Source organism: Cucurbita moschata, unplaced genomic scaffold, assembly GCF_002738365.1.
Source record: "Cucurbita moschata cultivar Rifu unplaced genomic scaffold, Cmos_1.0 Cmo_Scf00111, whole genome shotgun sequence".
In the NCBI taxonomy this organism is placed as follows: domain Eukaryota; kingdom Viridiplantae; phylum Streptophyta; class Magnoliopsida; order Cucurbitales; family Cucurbitaceae; genus Cucurbita; species Cucurbita moschata.
In genome coordinates, this window is record NW_019268627.1 from 1 (window position 1) to 10,108 (window position 10,108).

General features: G+C 34.2%; 1 non-coding gene across 1 annotated transcript; it reads right to left on the minus strand.

Moving 5' to 3' along the window:
* Nucleotides 1-7,022: 7,022 nt before the first annotated feature.
* Nucleotides 7,023-7,094, minus strand: TRNAP-AGG. The gene has a single exon. It is a non-coding gene; the product is annotated as a tRNA-Pro (tRNA).
* Between the last annotated feature and the right edge of the window lie 3,014 nt (nt 7,095-10,108).

Below are 10,108 nucleotides of genomic sequence, written 5' to 3' on the forward strand. Positions count from 1 at the left end.
CTAGACATGATCGATCTTGCTTCTGGAGTGATTCGAATCTCAAACAAAGTGTTCTTGGCTTGAGATATTCGATCGACAAGGTAATCCGAATCTTACTCCCCTTGTAGTGATTCCTTATCGTATCATTAATGATATGAACCAAGAGACATCAATCATACAATATGCTTCAATGAAGATGTGAAGAAAAGGTTGTCAAAATTATCAAAAGATGTTTCAATTCATGCTACATTGAAGAAGAATAAAGTTTGATTGTTGTAAATTTTGGGTGGGTTACAATTTAGAGTTATTGTATTTTAAGACTTAGAAGATATATCAAAAGAAGCATTTGTGCTTTTCTTTAGCCAATGGCTAAGTTTCTTTGCAACTCTATGTAGTTTAGGTTGCATGTAGAATCATTCAAGCTCGACATGATCAATCTTGCTTGTGGAGTGATTCGAATCTCAATCAAGTGTTCTTGTCTTGAGATATTTGATCAACAAGAATCATTGAAGCTAGACATGATCGATCTTGCTTCTGGAGTGATTCGAATCTCAAACAAAGTGTTATTTGCTTGAGATATTCGATCAACAAGGTAATCCGAATCTTATTCCCCTTGTATTGATTCCTTACCATATCACTTCTTTTCTTTGATTAGACATCAGATTTTGGAATTAAGAATAGAATTTCTATTTTAGCTTTGTTAAGAGCTAAACTTTCTTTGCAAATTCTTGTGTTTAGAACTTGCATGTAGAGTCATTCAAGTGGTATTGATCAAACCTCTTGTGGAGTGATTCGAATCACGAGTTTAGAAACGAGTTTTCTTTACTCTTGATCATCAAGGTAATCCGTTCCATACTTTCCCTTGGGTTGATTTCCATATCACATCCCCACAATTTTTACATCACAAAACCCTAAATTTCCCGTCATCAATAATAGTGAAAATGAAGAAATATTGCTACCCAACATGTCATGAATAGGGAAAAATTGAAAAGAATATAATAAATAATCTTATTTGTTGAGATGCAGGGTATCGATCCCCGTACCTCACACATGCAAAGCGAGCGCTCTACCATCTGAGCTACATCCCCATGATTTTTACATTATAAAACCCTAAATGTCCCATCATCAATAATAGTGAAAATAAAAAAAAAATCAAAATATTAATAACAAATAGTTTGGTTTGGTGATGCGGGGCATCGATAATTGTGAAAATGAAAAAATATAATAACAAATTAAATACTTTCTTTTGGAGAGGCGGGTTATCAATCCCCGTACAACTCGCATGCAAAGCGAGCGCTCTACCATCTAAGCTATATCTCTACAATTTTTACGTCACGACGAATAGTTTCTTTTGGAGATGCGAGGTATCGATCCCCGTATCTCTCGCATGCTACATTCCCACGATTTTACATAAAAAAAACTCTAAACTTCCCATCATCAATGATATTGAAAATGAAAACTATCCCCGCTCATTATGTCGTAAATAAGGAAAAATTTAAATGAACTAATATACTTAGTAATCGTTTCCCTTGTTGATGCACGGTATCGATCCTAGTACTTCTCACATGGGATGCAAACGCTCAACCATCTAAGCTATATCCTCAAGATTCTTACATCACAAAATCCTAAACATCTCGTCATGAACAATAGTGAAAATAAAAAATAACGATTTCATTTGTGTTATCCGCCAAGGAAATGATCAAGGAATTCAGATCCTGAATAAAGTACTGTAGGCAAGCGAAGCTTTTGAAAATGAAAGCGTGAAGAACTCATATCCACTTTCTCTTCGATTCGTAAACTTCGGATCTGATCTTCCTTTCCTCTCTGGGTGACTGAGAGACAATTTAGGCCTGGCGTGCATCCGATTCGGTCAACAATAAGGTACAAAGCGGATTGATTAAATGGACTTGAAGTTCCATTCTCGTTAGGTCGAAGATCTCTACTAGGTTTAGTGCACTTTGGTAGTTGCGAATGTTGCCGTAATCGAATGTCTTTCTCATTCGACATTCTCTCTTACCAAGCACTCATACTCACCAGGGTTGAGGAGACAGTCCGTGAGCTAATTGGGTTTCAAGATTGCGTATACGCGAAAAGAGCTCACTTTCAACTTTCTCCTCGGCGTTTTGTGCCCGGTTCTGGTTCAGGAAAGGGTCTGATCTCTTTCATTGGAGAACATTGATGCCGAAGGAGTCTTCGGAATCAGTGGAGAGGCTATGATGACTTCAAGCTATTCAAATAGCATGACTGATACTATATATAAAGGGTATCTAAGTCACACTAGTGGAATAGCTTTTTCATAATAATTATCTCGATATATGATACCAAAAACCTGCCTGATGATTGATAAGGTAAGGGGTTTCAAAAGACAAAAGAATGACAATTCTACGTGTGATAGAAAAGGAGACTGCTTTCCTGACCACGGATAGGCTATGGGGCTTTGCACTTCTGATATGAACCAAGAGACATCATTCATACAATATACTTCAATGAAGATGTGAAGAAAATGTCAAAATTATCAAAAGAGGTTGCAATTCATGTCACATTGAAGAGGAATGAAGTTTGATGGTTATAAATTTTGGGTGGGTTACAATTTAGAGTAATTTAGAGTTATTGTATTTTAAGACATTTTATTTACTTTAGGTTACATTTACATAATGGCTAATTATGGTCATTAAGTATGAATGTTACAACTTTTGGAATGCCTTTAATAGTTTCATTTTGAGGCTATATAAAGCCATGTATGTTGTATTTGTAAGGTAGACTTGGAAAATATATTAAAAGAAGCATTTGTGCTTTTCTTTAGCCAATGACTAAGTTTCTTTGCAATTCTATGTAGTTTAGGTTGCATGTAGAATCATTCAAGCTCGACATGATCAATCTTGCTTGTGGAGTGATTTGAATCTCAAACAAGTGTTTGAGATATTTGATCAACAAGAATCATTCAAGCTAGACATGATCGATCTTGCTTGTGGAGTGATTCGAATCTCAATCAAGTGTTCTTGCCTTGAGATATTCGATCAACAAGGTAATCCGAATCTTATTTCCCTTGTAGTGATTTCTTATCTTATCAACTTCAGCCTCTAAGAATACCACATCAAGGTGACAGGATTCGAACCTATGGCTCTCTGAAACTTATTCATCGGTTATGAAAACTGCCGGCCCCTAAGAATACCACATCGCCTTCCTGACCACGGATAGGCTATGGGGCTTTGCAATTCGGCCCCTAAGAATACCACATCGCCTTCCTAACCACGGATAGGTTATGGGGCTTTGTGAATACCACATCGCCTTCCTGACCACGGATAGGCTATGGGGCTTTGCACTTCGGCCCCTGAGAATACCACATCAAGGTGATAGGATTCGAACCTATGGCTCTCTGAAACTTCTTCATCTGGTTATGAAAAGTTCTCAAGGTGACAGGATTCGAACCTACGTGATATGAACCAAGAGACATCAATCATACAATATGCTTCAATGAAGATGTGGAGAAAAGGTTATCAAAATAATCAAAAGATGTTTCAATTCATGCTACATTGAAGAAGAATAAAGTTTGATTGTTGTAAATTTTGGGTGGGTTATAATTTAGAGTTATTGTGTTTTAAGACTTTTTATTTAATTTCGGTTACATTTACATAATGGCTAATTATGGCCATAAAGTGTGAATGTTACACCTTTTGGAATGCCTTTAATAGTTTCATTTTGAGGCTATATAAAGCCATCTATGTTGTATTTGTAATAAGACTTGGAAGATATATCAAAAGAAGCATTTGTGCTTTTCTTTAGCCAATGGCTAAGTTTATTTGCAACTCTATGTAGTTTAGGTTGCATGTAGAATCATTCAAGCTCGACATGATCAATCTTGCTTGTGGAGTGATTCGAATCTCAATCAAGTGTTCTTGTCTTGAGATATTTGATCAACTAGAATTATTGAAGCTAGAGATGATCGATCTTGCTTCTGGAGTGATTCGAATCTCAAACAAAGTGTTCTTTGCTTGAGATATTCGATCAACAAGGTAATCCGAATCTTACTCCCCTTGTATTGATTCCTTATCTTATCACTACGGCTCTCTGAAACTTCTTCATCGGTTATGAAAAGTTCTCAAGGTGACAGGTTTTGAAGTCGGGCTCGAGACGATCTTTATTCTCCAAAGAATATGTTTCATTCTCTATTCTCATGTTCTTGGTTCAATATTTAAAATTCATATTATCTTGCTTAATTCATTTTGATATAATATTGTTGGGGGCATTTTGAGAATCGAATTTGAGACCTCTCACACCCAAAACGATAATCATACCACTTAGACCAAATGCCATTGTAATCGATGTATAATTCTTAGTTGTTAGTCTATATATGAAATTTATATAAGTTGAAGCAATGCACACGCATTCCTTTGGGTTAGGCTGCCCATTGATAACTAGTTTATTTTTTTGGTTTTCAAAATAGTGCTTTGTTTTCTTTTGGAGGGGCATTCTAAGAATTGAACTCGAGACCTCTTGATAAGATAAGGAATCAATACAAGGGGAATAAGATTCGGATTACCTTGTTGATCGAATATCTCAAGTCAAGAACACTTTGTTTGAGATTCGAATCACTCCAGAAGCAAGATCGATCATGTCTAGCTTCAATGATTCTAGTTGATCAAATATCTCAAGACAAGAACACTTGATTGAGATTCGAATCACTCCACAAGCAAGATTGATCATGTCGAGCTTGAATGATTCTACATGCAACCTAAACTACATAGAGTTGCAAAGAAACTTAGCCATTGGCTAAAGAAAAGCACAAATGCTTCTTTTGATATATCTTCTAAGTCTTATTACAAATACAACATAGATGGCTTTATATAGCCTCAAAATGAAACTATTAAGGCATTCCAAAAGTTGTAACATTCACACTTTATGGCCATAATTAGCCATTATGTAAATGTAACCGAAATTAAATAAAAAGTCTTAAAACACAATAACTCTAAATTATAACCCACCCAAAATTTACAACAATCAAACTTTATTCTTCTTCAATGTAGCATGAATTGAAACATCTTTTGATTATTTTGATAACCTTTTCTCCACATCTTCATTGAAGCATATTGTATGATTGATGTCTCTTGGTTCAAATAAAAAGTCTTAAAACACAATAACTCTAAATTATAACCCACCCAAAATTTACAACAATCAAACTTTATTCTTCTTCAATGTAGCATGAATTGAAACATCTTTTGATTATTTTGATAACCTTTTCTCCACATCTTCATTGAAGCATATTGTATGATTGATGTCTCTTGGTTCATATCATTCTCCACTTCTTCAAGAGGATTCGTCCTCGAATCTATTTGTGAAACTTTGCTGCAAAAAATAAGTTATGGAAATACAAAGGACCTCACAACACTCTCTCACGTGTATACACTCAAGAAATTTTAGGCCACTCTGTTTGCACTCATTTACACAAATGAAGCTCTCATTCTCACCTCTCAAAATTTTAAATAGAGCAAAGATTGAATTTTGAACTTTGGGTCGATTAAAAACTAAAGAGATGAAAATAAATAAAAATTAAATTGAGAAGAAAGCAAAGGAAACATATATCCGATCTTGAGCCTGAAGCTCTGATACCAAATGATAAGATAAGGAATCAATACAAGGGGAATAAGATTCGGATTACCTTGTTGATCGAATATCTCAAGTCAAGAACACTTTGTTTGAGATTCGAATCACTCCAGAAGCAAGATCGATCATGTCTAGCTTCAATGATTCTAGTTGATCAAATATCTCAAGACAAGAACACTTGATTGAGATTCGAATCACTCCACAAGCAAGATTGATCATGTCGAGCTTGAATGATTCTACATGCAACCTAAACTACATAGAGTTGCAAAGAAACTTAGCCATTGGCTAAAGAAAAGCACAAATGCTTCTTTTGATATATCTTCTAAGTCTTATTACGAATACAACATAGATGGCTTTATATAGCCTCAAAATGAAACTATTAAGGCATTCCAAAAGTTGTAACATTCACACTTTATGGCCATAATTAGCCATTATGTAAATGTAACCGAAATTAAATAAAAAGTCTTAAAACACAATAACTCTAAATTATAACCCACCCAAAATTTACAACAATCAAACTTTATTCTTCTTCAATGTAGCATGAATTGAAACATCTTTTGATTATTTTGATAACCTTTTCTCCACATCTTCATTGAAGCATATTGTATGATTGATGTCTCTTGGTTCATATCACCTCTTGCACCCAAAACAAGAATCATACCACTAGACCAAATGCCCTTATAATGGACCATATATTAAGTTGTTTATGTTATCTATCATCATTATTTCATTTATTTTCTTTGTTAATGAAGTCCATGAGCAATTATTATTATATCTTTTAGATCTAGACCGCTGTTAAATTATTTACAAAGGGTTTACGATAATTATTGTAGAGAGAAGAAAAAAGAATAGAAATAGTGTAAAAAGATAATTACAAAAAAGGGAAGAAAAAAGAATAGAAGTAGTGTAAAAAGAATAAAAGTTATGTTCTAAAAAAGATAATTAGAAGTAGTGTAAAAATTTGATAGTTCCATTTGAGACATATATCGTGGAGTACACAAGTATTAAAAGAGCATTATCATTAAATGATGTAAACAAGTATTAAAAGAGCATTATCATTAAATGTGTTCTAAAAAAGATAATTAGAAGTAGTGTAAAAATTTGATAGTTCCATTTGAGACATATATCGTGGAGTACACAAGTATTAAAAGAGCATTATCATTAAATGATGTAAACAAGTATTAAAAGAGCATTATCATTAAATGTGTTCTAAAAAAGATAATTAGAAGTAGTGTAAAAATTTGATAGTTCCATTTGAGACATATATCGTGGAGTACACAAGTATTAAAAGAGCATTATCATTAAATGATGTAAACAAGTATTAAAAGAGCATTATCATTAAATGATGTAAACAAGTATTAAAAGAGCATTATCATTAAATGATGTACACTAACTTGTAGCACTTACTTTCTCTAAGGCTCTTCTTTTGATGAACGAACATAGGGGCATTCCAAAAATTGAACTTGGGACCTCTCGCACCCTAAGCGAGAATCATACCACTAGACCAATTGCCCTTTATAAAAAAAATTCAACATTTTTAACTCCTACTCAATATATTTTTTTCTCTCAAGTTTGAAATCTATTTTCTTGGGCGTTGTTGGACTATAAAACAAAAAGTTGATGGTCTAGTATTTTACTTGTAAGTAAGGCATGTAATATTGAATTGTTCTAATATGCAAGTGTTATCAAATAAACTAGAACCCAACAAATGAATCAAACTAATCAGTTTGGGTTGGGTTGGATTTATTCGGCTCAGTTCAATAGTTTGTTTGATTTAATTCTTCTATTTTGTTTCGTATGACAAGAAAATGAAGTTGTATTGAGGGTACCATAGTTTGATTTATGACAAACTCATATGAAATATAATTGCATTAATAGTACTAAGAGTTGGAGTCTATAAACATTTCATGAACCTAAGTGCAACTCATGCTTCATTAAAGACGAGATAAACTTTAGTTAAGTAACTGGAACTTTAAATTACTTCATGTAGAGCTTCAATTACTTTATGTTAGCTACTATCTTTAGGATTTACTAATTGGACACGAGTTCTTGGATTTAGGGGATTGTTTTATGTAATTTTCAACTACAACTTATGTTTTCAAATTTTTAGGTCATAATTTAGGTAGTGGTTGTATATTATGGATGAACACTAGAGTTTCTATCCCGTTCACCACAACTACTCTAGTTTTTGTTTGAAGGCTATAATTGTAATCTATGTTGTATGGCAATAAAATTTGTTTAGATGAAATTTTAGTTTAAGTTGCATATTTTACTTCTTGCGAGTAAAAAATTTGTTTCTTTACATAATATGAATTTAGTTACAGAGTTATTAGGAATAAGATGGAGAAAGAAATTTCTTTAAAATAATAAACAGACCCAAGTTCATCTTTGTTGTTGTCTAATCGTGATTTTGCAAAAAGCTTAACTAATATGAAATATCAAGGTAAATCAAGAATATATCCTACACGTCATTCAAGATGACAATAAAATGGAGTTAAATTGAATGCAGTTTTAGTTTCATGTTTATTAGGTTCAAGACGAAGCATAATTGTATTAATGATATTAAAGAGAAATTCGTGTTTTATTAGAAGAGACCAACTTCATTTAAGGTACTAGGAGTTTAAACTACTTCCATTGTAATTTCAATCACTCCACAATGATTACAAATTTAGGGTTGGCTAATTGGACATCAATTATCAACTTTAGGTTATAATTTAGGTAGTAGCCATTATAATATTAATGAGCATAAGAGTTACAATTCTTCCATGGACCATATGTGTTATAGTTAAATGAATATATATATATTATGTATGTCGAGGTTTGGGTAAAGCACAAAGTAGTAAGGAACACCATTGTTAACTCTAGAGCCACCCACAACTCATGATGGAGACCGATGCAAAATATTTTAACATCTTTTGGCATCAAGATACAGGAAAGATGAACGCCGTCAAATTGGAAGCTTTACCTATCTTAAGAGTCACAATGAGAACTCTAATCAAGCTGGAGCCTTGGACCAGGCAAATTGTTTAATGATAGTTGAAATGGATGACTTCGACATCGTGTCAGGAATGAACGTCCTGCTGAAACACAAAGTCAGTTACATGCCCTTAGCAAAATGTCTAGTAGTAATGGAGTCTAACCCAACGATCATTCAGAAAAACATCCATCAACCAAGAGGGTTGAAAATGATGTCGATACTACAATTGAGAAAGAATCATAGCCATGATGAATCTACGCTTGCTGCTATTGTTGTAATTGAAAAGGGGAGCTCGAGTGAGCCAACCTCAATAGAAACCTTGTTGCCACTAGATGAACACCACGACGCAAAACAAGGTCAGATAATGGATTTATCCCCACCAGGAGAGACAAAAACAAGGTCAGATACTGAAGAAGGGACACAGAAACAAACCACTGAAGCAACACATGTTCACATAGAAATATCATCTAGACGGATGAAGAGAAGGGTCAGTCGGAAGCGTCAACCACAATAATTTCAAGAAAAATAAAGAGTTCATATAAGTTAAGTTCAAATAAACTTCGAGTTCAAAGCAACAAGAACCAAAGACTGGTGTGAAAATACTACGGACTAGTTAAAATTATCCATAAGATTACAAAGACATCATATAGAATCCAATTGCTCTTATGGATGCGGACTAACCTTGTTGTCCACGTTAGTAACTTGAAACGTTATTATTTCGACCAAGAAGACATCAAGCAGAAGCAGGTGGTATGATGTCATACAAATCAGAAAAAGTTTCAAGCGAAGAAAGTAGGAAAGACATGAACATAGAAGACATGAAGACTCAACAAACCGAGAAGTGATTTTCAACAGCACCTAGTAGGTTGGAAGAGACTCCTCTTTATGAGATCAAATGGAAGCGCATCGAGAGACCTAAAATCAGCCTCATCCAATAAATTGTGTGGGGGCAGATGTCACAGTCATGATTGCCCAAGGCGTGTTGCCTGTGGTTGCATGTTGCATGTCTCAACAATTCTTGTAAACGATTTGTTGTCCAAGGCAGTTATTTGGGCAATGTTATTGTTTACTGATTATTTGGGCGACACGCCTTGAGCAATCATGACCGTCACAATTGGCTAAGACATTTGTTGTCCATATGTTATTGTTGTTCAAGAGACTCCAAATTATGAGGTCATGATTGGCTAAGACATTTAAAGAAGTTTTACCTAGGCCAACTTCTATCACAATCCTCTTCTTGCTCTCTAAAACTTCTTTAAATGTTATTGTTCACGGGTTATTTGGGCGCATCTTCCTTAAAAGGATTGTGACGACAGATGACCTAGGTAAAACTTCTATTGGGAGATCAGTGCAATAGAGAATCTGTGTCCCTTTCCTGAAATCTTCAGCAGACAACATAATAAAGAGTTCCTAGAAAAAATATCATAGAACAATTTGTGTAATGCCTTTGAAGTTAGGCTCGAGGCTCTATCTTATCTCCCAAGAATATGGTTCATTCTCTATTCACATAGAAATTCTGCAATAGAAAGTGGTACCCTCGTCTTCTTTTAT